Source organism: Pongo abelii, chromosome 7, assembly GCF_028885655.2.
Source record: "Pongo abelii isolate AG06213 chromosome 7, NHGRI_mPonAbe1-v2.0_pri, whole genome shotgun sequence".
NCBI classification, from domain to species: Eukaryota; Metazoa; Chordata; class Mammalia; order Primates; family Hominidae; genus Pongo; species Pongo abelii.
The window spans coordinates 77,080,148-77,092,954 of record NC_071992.2 but is presented as its reverse complement, the minus strand read 5'-3'; the positions used below and the strand labels follow the sequence as shown (position 1 = coordinate 77,092,954).

The following is a 12,807-nucleotide window of genomic DNA, read 5'->3' as shown; positions in this document are numbered from 1 at the left end:
TGGTAATACAGCCTATTAAGAATACATGATATGCATTTAGGGGAGAAATTAACTCTGAAATGAAGCCATTCAATAAGCATTCTGTGATGTAATAAGGTAGCACAGATTAGATCTAAGGACATGGTGGGGGCAACTCAAACAGCCACTTACAGTTGTTATAAAGATTCCAGCTGCAAATTCCTTTGGAACTTATTTATTCTTAATTATTTAGGAATAAATAATCAGGAAAGAAAGAAGATCAGTCTGCCTCTTTACCTTAAATTAATTCTAAGAGGAATGTTGTGAATCATCTAAGAACTCCACCCCCAGAATTGTGCTCTTACTTCAAATTCTTTAAGGCAATTCCATTTTCACAAATTATTCCATATCAATTTGTATGTCTCAGAAATATAAGCACCTATACAGACTTAGAAAAGATTAATAATTGACACAAAAGACTATATTCATTCGATTCCAGTATCTACTGCTGAATTATACTGTATTCTAGTACTAGCGGATTTTCACACCATATTGCCAATCCCCCCAAAGATGTTTGTTTAAACTCGTTGATACAATAAAATGAATTAAAGAATTCCAGTTATACTTAAAAGAACAGAAATATTAAGTTACTGGAATGTCTTAGACCATAATTTAAAACTATTAAAATATTTATATGGTATATATGACTTATAATTGGGTAAAATGATGAAATTTATCTGTAACTACAGAGTTACATGCCACATATTTTCCCCAAATTTTGTAATGGGTATTTTGTTAGGATGACAATCTCATGTCACTTCATGTTCAACTGATCTGGGCTACTTTTTGTGGTAGTAAAAATAAAAAAACAGAAAGAGAAAACAGAAACAGTTATACACCAATGAAACAACAAAAAAAGAAGATTCTGGCTTTTTTGTTCTTGTTTTTTTAAAGGGGGAGCCTATTCCTTTCATGAATCATATGGCTTGCAGCACTGGACACATCAAGGGTATAAGCGTACACCTCAGGTGTGACACAAGCCATATCCTCCATGAGGACATGAACTGTATTTTCTCTGATCTATATACCAGTAATGGGGAGTGGGGTCAATCTCTTTCATTTCATAACCTGCTAGCATTTCTTCACCATCACAGGTATGTATTGAGCCTCCGACAATCTCACCAACATTGGACATCAACAAGTCAACAGATTCAGTAACATGGGAATCCTCAGGACATTGCTGTATATAGAGGGACTTGATCTCCAAAGGAAATTGACACAGAAAGATTAGTTCATTAATGGTGTCTGACATCAATCTCTCAGGGGCTTCTGGGATATCTTCTCCAAATTCATAAAAAGTTCCATGTTCTTTCTTTATATTGTGTTCTTTTAGCCTCACAATAGTATCTGAATAGTTTATCCTTTTGAAAGGCTGTTTGTGGGGCTTAAACTTCAGGTTGAGGTCATACGCTATGCTCACTACAGGTGACTTTAAGACTATCTACTATGTCACAAGCCAAGTCCTCCAATCAGTTCAGGAGGTCCTCACAGATCATGAAAAAGCATTTGGCTTCCATATGAGCGTATTCAGCCAGGTGCCTTCACGTTTCAGACTGTTCTGCCCTGTATGACTGTGCAATACAAAAGACATCTCCCAGGCCATGGTAGTTCATTATCACTCCTATTACTATCACTAATATTTATTTCCCTGATTCTGCAAAACAAAATACCATAATTTTTCTATGTTAATAATTTCTTCTCAGTTTGCCATTAAAAAGTTATTTAATGGTGCTGCTCGATCTTAATGGCTTATAATACTAGACAAGTCACCAAACTTTCCAGTTTCTTTATCTATAAAGTTGTTACAGGTAGTTAGTCATGAGCAGGGCAGGAGACAGCTCTCCGCAAACCACTAAGAATATCAGGGATGGTTCAGCAATTGCCACACTACCTCTCTAAAGCCAGGGAGAGACAATCTCCTGATAATCCACAGCTGTTAACATAAAAGTGTTAACTGAATACAATTGCCAGGGAGAAGAAACTTGCTGGGCATGTGCATTCAGAGACAAAATGGTGAAGCGTGACCTTCCGGGTACACTCTGTGGGAAAAAAGGAAGACAGCCTCAGATGGGCATATGTACAACTTCCTAAACACACTGCACAGGCTCAGTTCCCAAGGGTAAAGAGGGCACTGCACATGCAGGAAGCCCACCCTAAGGGAAGAATCACGGGAAAAAGGTGAGCTTATAATGCCCTAGGAATGGGATTAACCTTCATGGGCCCCCTTGGGTCTCTTGCAAGCGCACCTTACTTCCTTTCTTGTTCTAAAGGCTTTTTAAATAAACTTCCACTCCTATTCTGAAACTTGCCTTGGTTTCTTCTTCTGCTTTATGCCCCTCAGTCGAATTCTTTCTTTTGAGGAGGCAAGAATTGAAGTTACTGCAGATATGTACAGACACGCCACTGGTAACTCAGTGTAACTCAGATACCTTTCACTGGTAACAAAGTGAGGCCATTAATCTTAATCTAGTCATCTTAATTTAGTTTCATCCTAATCTAGTCAATCACAGATTAACTTTCTCAAATTCAATAATTTCTCAATGAAGTTTTTAAACTCCACAAATTAAAAATTTTGCCACCCACCCCACTTTCCCACTGTTCTTCAGAGTATGTTTTGTTCCTGGTCCACATATCCTGGCAATCCCTCTGTCCTCTGCAGGCATCCACCAGCAGTGGTCCTCAAACTTAAACCTGCAGCAAATTTCCCTGGAGGGCTTATTAGAACAGAGACTGCTGGGCCCACTCCTAGAGTTTCTGATTCACTAGGTCTGGAACAGGGTCTGAGAATCTATCTCCCTTTCTTACATGATACCAGCTTATGCAGATTCTGCTGTTCAGGGAACATGCATTAAGAACCACTGCCCGAAGGCATACTTTGCATGTACTGATCTTTTCTTTGTTGAGACTATTGCTGAAGACAATTCAGTAGGTCAGTTCCACACCCAAATCCTCTGTAGAGTCATGGGAGAATTTCCTAGGCACTCTACTTTCCATGGACACAGAAGATTCCAGGAACTGGTATTTTCCCTGTTTGCCTCCCCGTGGCTAGCCACTTTTTTTGTATATTTGTTACTGCAACCTCTGCTGCAACTTAGATGTCACTTAGGAAATGGGACCCAGGTCCCATCTACTTTTAGACTGTCTTCTACCTTTAAAAAATGTTGAAGGAATCTTTAATTCTCACCTCCTCCCATTGGGGCATTGACCGGAGGAAGAAGAAAGCAGATTACTTTTGTCCTCCTGAACTAAATTCCTCCCTCCCATGGAGTTTCATCTTCTCTGAAGAAACTAAAAATACAAAGATGACAAAAAATTCATCCTTTTTAAAAATTTTCGGTTTATTTTAGATACAGGGGGTACATGTACAGGTTTGTTACATGAGAATATTGTATTATGCTGAGGTTTGGGGTACAGATCCTATCACCCAGGTAGTGAGCATAGTGCCCAGTAGATAGCTTGACAAAACACACCCGACTTCCTTCCTCTCCTTTCTAGTAGTCTTCAGTGTCTATTGTTCCCATGTGTATGTCTAGTTGTGCTCAATGTTTAGCTTTCACTTTTAAGTGAGAATATGCAGTATTTGGTTTTCTGTTCCTTCATTAATTTGCTTAGTATTATGGCCTCCAACTGCATCCATGTTGTTACATAGAATATGATTGTATTCTCTTATATGGCTGCATAGTATTACATGAAGTATATGTATCATATTTTCTTTCCAATGGCCAATCCACCATTGATGGGCACCTAAGTTGACTCCTTGTCTTTGCTACTATGAATAGCATTGCAATGAACATAGAGTGCATGTGTCTTTATGGTAGAATGATTTATTTTCTTTTGGGTATATACCCAGTAGTGGCACTGCTAGATCAACTGGTAGTTCATTTATACTTCTTTGAAAATTCTAAAACCTGCTTTCTACAGGGACTGAACTAAATTACATTCCACCAACAGCATACAAGCGTTCTCTTTTCTCCAAAACCTCGCCAGCATCTGTTATTTTTTGACATTTTAATAGTAGCCATTCTGACTGGTATGAGACAGTATCTCATCGTAATTTTGATTTGCATCTTTCTGCTGATTAGTGAGGGTGAGTATATTTTTCATGAGTTGATTGGCCACTTGTATGTCTTCTTTTGAGAAGTATCTATTCATGTCCTTTGCCCATCTTTAACAGGGTTTTGTTTTTCTGTTGTTGATTTAAGTTCCTTATAGATTCTGGATGTTAAACCATTGTCAGATGGACAGTTTGTGAATAGCTTCTCCCATTTTGTAGATTGCCTGTTTACTCTGTTGGTAGTTTCTTTTTCTCTGCAAAAGCTGTTCAGTTTAATTAGGTCCCAATTGTCAATTTTGGTTTTTGTTGCAATTGCTTTCAGGGACTTATCCAAAAATTATTTGCCAAGGTCAGTTAGGAAGGGCATTTCCCAGGTTTTCTTCTAGGATTTTTATAGTTTGCGGTTTTACATTTAAATCTTTAATCCTTGAGTTAATTTTTGTATGTGGTGAAAGGTAGGGGTCCAGTTTCCTTCTTCTTCTTATGGCTAGCCAATTATCCAAGAAGTATGTATTGAATAGGGAGCCCTTTCCTCACTGCTTGTTTTTTGTTGGTTTTGTTGAAGAGCAGATGATTGTAGGTGTGCAGCTCCATTCTATTCTGTTTCATTGTTCTATGTGTCTATTTTTGTACCAGTACCCTGCTGTTTTGGTTATTGTAGATTTATAGTATAGTCTGAAGTCAGATAGTGTGATATCTTTGACTTTGTTCTTCTTGCTTAGAATTGTTAAGTTATTTTGGGCTCTTTTTGGTCTCATATGAACTTTAGAATAGTTTTTTCAAATTCCATGAAGAATGACGTTGGTAGTTACACAGGAATAGCAATAAATCTGTAAATTCCTTTGGGAGTATAGCTGTTTCTACAATATTGCTTCTTCTAATCCATGAACATGGATTTTTTTTTCCATTTATCTGTGTTGTCCATGATTTCTTTCAGCAGCATTTTGTAGTTCTCTTTGTAGAGATCTTTCACCTCCTTGGTTAGATGCATTCCTCAATATTTCATTTTCTTTGTGGCTGTTGTAAATGGGATTGTGTTCTTGATTTGACTCTAGGCCTGGATCCTGGATGTTAATGGTGTATAGAAATGCTACTGATTTTTGAACTTTGTTTCTGCATCCTGAGACTTTACTAAATTAATTTATCGGTTGTAAGAACCTTTTGGTGAAGTCTTCTGTGTTTTCTAGGTATAGAATCATACCATCAATAAAGATAGGTAGTTTGGCTTCTACTTTTCCTATTTGGATTCATTTAATTTCTTTGTCTTGCCTGATTACTCTGGAAAGACTTCCAGTACTATGTTGAATAGGAGTGGTGATAGTAAGCACTCTTGCCTTTTTTGCCCATTCAGTATGATGTTGGCTGTGGGTTTGTCATAGATGGCTCTTATTATCTTGAGGTATGTTTCTTTGATGCCTACCTAGTCTTTTGAGGGTTTTTATCATCAAAGGATGGTAGATTTTATTGAAAGCTTTTTCTGCATCTATTGAGATGATCATAAGGTTTCTGTTTTTAATCATGTTTATATGGTAGATCATATTTATTGATTTGCATATGTTGAATCATCCTTGCATCCCAGGAATAAAGCCTACTTGATCATGTAGGCTTGGTAATTATGGTGTGCTGCTGAATTCAGTTTACTAGTATTTTGTCAAAGATTTTTGTGTCTATACTAATCAGGGACATCAGCCTGAAGTTTTCTTTTTTAATTGTGTCTCTGCCAGATTTTGGTATCAGGCTAATGCTGGCTTCATAGAAAGGGAGAAGCCCCACATCCCCAAGTGTTCAGAATGGTTTCAGTAGAATTGATACCATTTCCTCTTTGTGCATCTGGTAGAATTTGGCTGTGAATCCATCTATTCCAGGGCTTTTTTGCTTGGTAAGTTTATTAATGATTCAATTTCTGAATTTGATATTGGTCTATTGGGAGTTTCAATCTCTTCCTGATTCAATCTTGGAAGATTTTCTGTTTCCAGACATTTATCCATTTCCTCTCGATTTTTTAATTTGTGTGCATGGAGTTGTTCATAGCAGTCTCTGATGATCTCTTGTAGTTATGTGGAATCAGTTGGAATGTCACCTTTATCATTTTTTATTGCTTTTATTTGGATCTCCTAGGTGTTTCATTTTCCTTTGTTAATCTAGCTAGTGGTCTATCAATCTTAATTATTCTTTCAAAAAAAAACTATTGGTTTCACATATCTTTTTATGGATTTTTGTGTCTCAATTTCTTCTTCTCTAATTTTAGTTATTTCTTTTCTTTTGCTAGCTTTGGGGTTGGTTTATTATTTTCTTTCTAGCTCCTTTAGATTTAATGTTTGTTGTTAATTTGAGATTTTTCTATTTTCTTGATGAAGACATTTAGCACTAATAACTTTCCTTTTAACACTGCTTTAGCTGCATTCCAGAGATTTGGGTAAGTTGTGTCCTATTTTCATTAATTTCAAAGTATTTTTTGAATTCTGCCTTAATTTGGGGGTTTATCCAGGAGTTAATCAGGATCAACTTGTTTAATTTTTATGTATATTTGTAATTTTGAGATATCTTCTTGATACTGATATCCATTTTTATTGCATTGTGGTCTGAGTGTGGTTGACATGATTTCAATTTTTTAAAATTTATTGAGATTGGTTTATGACTGAGTATGTGGTTGATCTTAGAATATATTCTGTGTGCAGATGAAAGGAATGTATATTCTGTGGATTTTGGGTGGAGTGTTCAGTAGACGTCTATTAGGTACAATTAGTGAAGTGCTGAGGTTAAGTCCAGAGTTTCTTTGTTAGTTTTCTGCCTTAATGATCTGTCTAAGACTGTCAATGGGGTGTTGAAGTCTCCTACTATTATTGTGTGACTGTCTAATTCTTTTCACACGGTAAGAAGAACTTGTTTTATGAATGTGGGTGTTCCAATGTTGGGTGTGTGTATGCTTAGAATAAGTAAGTCATTTTGTTGGATTGCACCCTTTATCATTATGTAATGCCCTTTCTTGTTCTTCATAATTGTTATTGGTTTAAAGTTTGTTTTTATCTGATATAAGAATAGTGACTCTTGCTGTTTTTTGTTTGCACGGTACATCTTTCCCCATCCTTTTACTTTGAGCCCTTTGATATTGTTACATGTGAAATGGGTCTCTTGAAGAGAGAAGACGGTTGGGTCTTGTCTTGTTATCCAGATTGTCACTAATGTCTTTTAAGTTGGGCATTTAGCCCATTTACATTCAGGGTTAGCATTGATATGTCAGATTTTGATTCTGTCATTGTGTTGTTAGCTGGTTGATATGTAGAAATGATTATGTTGTTTCTTTATAGTGTCTGTGGGCTATGTGCTTAAGTGTGTTTTTGTGGTACTAGGTGTTATTCTTTTAATTCTTGTTTACCCCACTACTTTAACCTTGTTCCCATTTACACCAAAAATACTCACTGGTGGCACTTGCAGCCACAGCGTTTACCCTGAGATAACTTTGCCAAAAGATATCTCTTTTTTATTACCATTTTTGCATCATTTTAGTATATTGGCTTTGGAAACAAAATACATCATCCTATTTATAGCATTCTGTTTTTAGTAGTGGTATTTCCATTTACAACATATAGTAGATTCCAAATGCTGAAAGTGTCAGATCCTAGAAAATGTAACATTCCTACATATGATGTTAACATTGTTCTTGAACAGTCATTGACCAAAGGTGTATTCGATGAATCTGATTTTTTCTGAAATAGATGATTCTGATGATTAAGATGATTCTGATGTTAGTTCTGTTTAGAAATAACCCCAAGAACAGTTTTTATATTGTATTTTCACATTGAAAATCAGTCAAATTTGCTTCAGCCTCAAAGAGCATGTTTATGTAAAATTAAATGAGCAGTGGCAGTGAGCTTCACATTTTGTTGTTGTTGTTTTTTCTAAACTGGAAAAGGGTTAGGGACTTCTTCTAAGGTTGGTCTAGTTGAAATGAATTCCCTCAGCATTTGCTTGTCTGAGAAGGAATTTATTTCTCCATCACTTAGGAAACTTAGACTGGTGAAACATAAAATTCTTGGTTGTAATTTCTTTTCTTTTTATTTTTTATGTAGGTTGAAAATAGGCCCCCAGGCTCTTCTGGCTTGTAAGATTTCTGTTAAGAGTTCTGCTGCTAGCCTGATGGAGTTTCCTGTGTATGTGACCTGATGCTTTTCTCTAGCTGCCTTTAAGACTTTTTTTTTTAAATTTTGTGTTGACCTTGGTGAATCTTATGACTATGTGCCTTGGAGATAGTCATTTTGTTTAGTATCTAGTGGAGGTTCTCTGTATTTCTTGAATTTGCATGTAAGCCTCTCTAGCAAGATTAGGGAAATTTTCATGGACTATATCTTCATATATATTTTCCAAATTGTTTATTTCCCCTTCTCCTCTCTCAGAAATGCCAATGAATCATAGATATAGTCTCTTTACAATAATCCTTTAATTATGTGAGGTTTTGGTCATTTTTTAAAATCAGTTTTTCTTTATTTGTATCTGAGTTGATTCAAAGCACTGGTCTTCAAACTGTAAGATTCTTTCCTTGTTAATTATCCTGTTAATATTTAGATTGTATTATGAAATACTTGCAGTGAATTTTTAAGCTCTAGAAGTTCAGTTTGGTTCTTACTTAAAATGACAATTTCATCTTTCAGCTATTTGATTGTTTTACTGTATTCCTTGGATTCCTTATATTGGGTTTCAACTTTCACCTCAATCTCAATGAGCTGCCTTGTCATCCAGATTCTAAATTTTATGTCTGTCATTTCAGTCATTTCATACTGGTTAAAAATCATTACTGGGGAGCTAATGGGCTCACTTGGAGGTAGCAGATACTTTGTCTTTCTGAATTGCCAGAGTTCTTGTGCTCATTTTTTCTCATCTGGGAGGGTCAGTGTTCCTTTAACTGTAGTGTAAGTTGAGTATAGTCAGTTGGCTTTCTTTCTGGATGTTTTCAGAAGGCCAGGGCTCTGTACATGGTCTTTATTTGTGGCTGAATTATTGCCCTTGGTTTCATAGGAGGGTGTATTAGCAAAATATTTTTGATATTGTAGTTTGAGCTGTGGTCCAGTAGATGGAGACTAAGAGTAATGGCCACTAGATACGCTCTTAGCCACATGGCTCTTTTGTATTTCCTCATATTAGCAAGTGCTCTGTGGTGCAGTGGGGAGAGATCTCTTCACCAAGTCCTCTTCTGGGCCTTGAAGGACCCCCTTCTGATTACTGATACTGTTCCTGCATTTCTTTTATTAGGTGTTCCAGGCCATGGGGCTCCCTCAAGCAGAGGCCTTGGCAGGGAGATAGGCCACACCCTTTCTCTACCAGCCCTGTGGAGAGAGGCACACCCTGCTCTTGTACCAGCCCATGAACATGCGTGTCTTACCCTTCTCAGTACTCTGAGAATGTGGGCTTCTTCCCCGCTTTTGTGCCAACAACAGATGTTGTCTCAGCCCTCATAAGCTGCATGCCTCAGGCCTGGGACTCTAGGATCAGCTGTGGCTTTAATAGTTACAGACAAAAAGTAAACATAAAAGTCTATCACTGAGACTGCTAGGACTTTTTATTGGGTTTGGTAATATGTCACACCCTTTAGCTCCTATGGTATCAGCCATGGCACATTTATATGACAGAACTAATTGCTGGGTCTGTCTTGAGCAGTTTGTTTAGTTCAATAACACTAAGGAACCTCTTGATGACCTGGAACTTATTGTCTTAGGAACCCCTTTGTTAGCTTTATCTTTACCCGTTAAACAACTAGTCGGGCATAAATGGAACATGGTATGGGAGAACTTTCAACTGTGTAACTAACTCCTCCTAGGAAAACACTTCACCCCTGGTGCCAGAAAACTATTCCCCAAAGATAAGCTTCATATCTTCATATTAGGAAAAGTTGACCAGGCAATAGCAAATTCCTCCCTCTGCTTTAAAAGCAGGGGAAAAGGACCATACCTGGGAGATCTCAAATACTGTAACACCACACATGTAATTGCTGAAAGCTCAAAAGTTTGGAGAAAAAAAAACACTATAGGGAAGATCTAAGAAAACTGGAAGCCCTACATGGGGGCTTTTAGAATCTGGCCTTTCCTCCTGGTTTGGAAGCCCCAATGGGAATGGTAGGCTCTGGGTAACTGCCTTGACACATGGTACTATGATGTAGAAAATAACACATAGGCTTCCCCAAACATGTCCCTTCATGTAATTCCAGACCCCTGTATGACGTTTGCTAATACTAGTGGCCTGCAAATCTGTAGGCAAACAGGAGATGTCTGGGCTGTCATCCTCTGCCACAAGAATTATCTGAGATATTGGCCAGGACATATCGTGTCTCTAATCTTTCAAAACTCCATTTGTCAGGTGGGTCCTTCTCATTTAGCATGTAAAATTCCAAACAGCTTCATGAGTGACTGAGTATGGATATCCCTATCCCAAAGATGCTCCTATTATATACAAAAAAGAGAAAGCTAAGAGATGAGAAAGATTTATCTGTGTTTTTCACAAGTCACAACTTAGAACTGTCCCTTTGAGGGACAGGGCTGTATTTCCTTTGTGGATTTTGGCTATACTTAATCTTCCCTGGTCACTGGAAGGGAACCTACACTACAGTAGCAGTGGTCCCAGATCTATTATTTTAAAATTCCACTAACATGGCAGCATCACCTGGGGACATCCCTAACTTAGGCTCTTTTCTAGAGAGTGCATTATCTCCGATACACTGAACAAAGATCTATTAGTTCCATGACCTCATATGGAGATTTAACTGAAAGAGAAGACTGAGGAAGACATGCACATGACAATCCTATCTTAGAAAAGCCCTGGAAAGGGGATCTATAACCAGAGGCCTTTTCTGGTTTACTCATATTCTTCTCCTTGAAAGATCAGTACTTAATATTTCCATTATGATGCAACAAGTGTGGAAGGCAATGGTAGGAGCCATAGAAGCACAACAGTAATCTATAGACTCTTTAGCCTCAATAGTAGCACAAAATAGACAGGCCCTAGATTACCTTATGGCTGAAGTAGGGGATACATGTGCACTTTTTTTTTTTTTTTTTTTGAGACAGAGTCTCACTCTGTCACCCAGGCTGGAGTGCAGTGGTGCAATGTTGGCTCACTGCAACCTCCACCTCCTGGATTCAAGCAATTCTCCTGTCTCAGCCTCCCCAGCAGGTGGGATTATAGGTGTCTGCCACCACATCTGGCTAATTTTTGTATTTTTAGTAGAGATGGTGTTTCACCATGTTGGCCAGGCTGGTCTTGAACTCCTGACCTCAAGTGATCCACCCGCCTTGGCCTCCCAAAGTTCTGGGATTACAGGCGTGAGGCACCATGCCTCTAGTCCCAGGTGGCTACAATCCCTCCTTAATGGATTCTGGTCTTCTTTACAGTACTGGTTAGCTCCTTTATTAGTCCCCCTTTTGCTCATGTGTTTTCTACTACTATTTGGACCTTGTATACTCAATACAATAACTTGAATTGTTTCCTCTTACCTAGGAGCTATTAAAGTCCAAATGGTGCTGCAAATGGAAGCACACATGGATATGTCATTCTTCTGAGGACCCTTAGATTGACCCCAGGAGGAAACCTAGTTGCTGTTCTCCACACAACGCCCCTCTCCAGCAGGAAGTAGTTAGAAGAGTCATTGTTCAACACCCCCTAACAGCACTTAGGGTTTCCACTCCTGAGGTGGGGAATGATACAGGAGATAGAAAGAAATTATTTAGGCAGGTAGTGAGGGGAATAGGGTCATTGGCAGAACTTCCCTCTAACAAAAAGCAGCAGTAGAAATTACTTCTTTTCTATCAAAGAGAAGCCTGAAAGATCAAACCGCAGACATAGATAAGGAAGTTGGAAGCCTACACAAAGGGATGCTGGCAGCTGTACCAAAAAATGGACTACCTGGGGCCAGGCATGTCCATCATAGGGCCTCCATGTTCTCTTTTTTAAATGACCAACATGGAGTACTTCAGGCTGAAATCCCACTTGCATAATAAAAGATTGGGGTTGGGGCTGCCAGAGATTCATGCCCTATGCAGATGGCACACCTGGTCCTAACCATTTTTTCATTCCCTATGTAGATCAGACACCACCTCCCCACTAGCTCATCTATAAAATCCCCTGCATTTCACCACGGATTAGCAACCCATTTTTTCCAGGACCCCTCTCTGTAGCAGAAAGTTATTCTCTTTCTTTTGCCTATTAAATTTCTTCTCTAACTTCATCCTTCGTGTGTGTCTGCACCGTTGATCTCCACAGCTGTGAGACCAGAACTTCGGGTGTCACACAGACAATGAGGCCACTTCAGCTTCATCTTCCAGACATGTGGGGTCAGGTTCCAGGTGCACTAGGGAATCCAAAGTGCCTCCAGGCTGCTGGGAACATACCCAGATGGACTAAAGCACCAAGGCTGGGCAGCAGAGGCTGTGCTGTGTACACACTCTTGTGGGTTGGCCAGGCAGGGGCCCTGGGAGGAGCAGTCAGGCAGTAGGGCCTGCAGAACAGACATGGTTCCACATGAAAGTTGGCCTCACTTTCTCCTGCCCCAGCAGTGAGCTGAGGCTAGAGATTTCTGGAGGACCTAGAGCTTCCTGAAGGAGCTCCCTGGAGGGAGATGGGGATCCCTGGGGGATTGACACCTGTGGCTGCACTTTGCAGAGCTGACACCTACATAAAGTCCCCCAACTCCAAGCTGGCTGAAACCTACTCTTCAGGCAGATCCCCTGCCAGACCAAATGTCCATGATA

The 12,807-nt window shown here is 38.8% G+C and overlaps 1 pseudogene; it reads right to left on the bottom strand.

The window, feature by feature from the left end:
- Positions 1–982: 982 nt before the first annotated feature.
- LOC100433779 (asparagine--tRNA ligase, cytoplasmic-like) lies at positions 983–1,631 on the bottom strand (annotated as a pseudogene).
- Between the last annotated feature and the right edge of the window lie 11,176 nt (positions 1,632–12,807).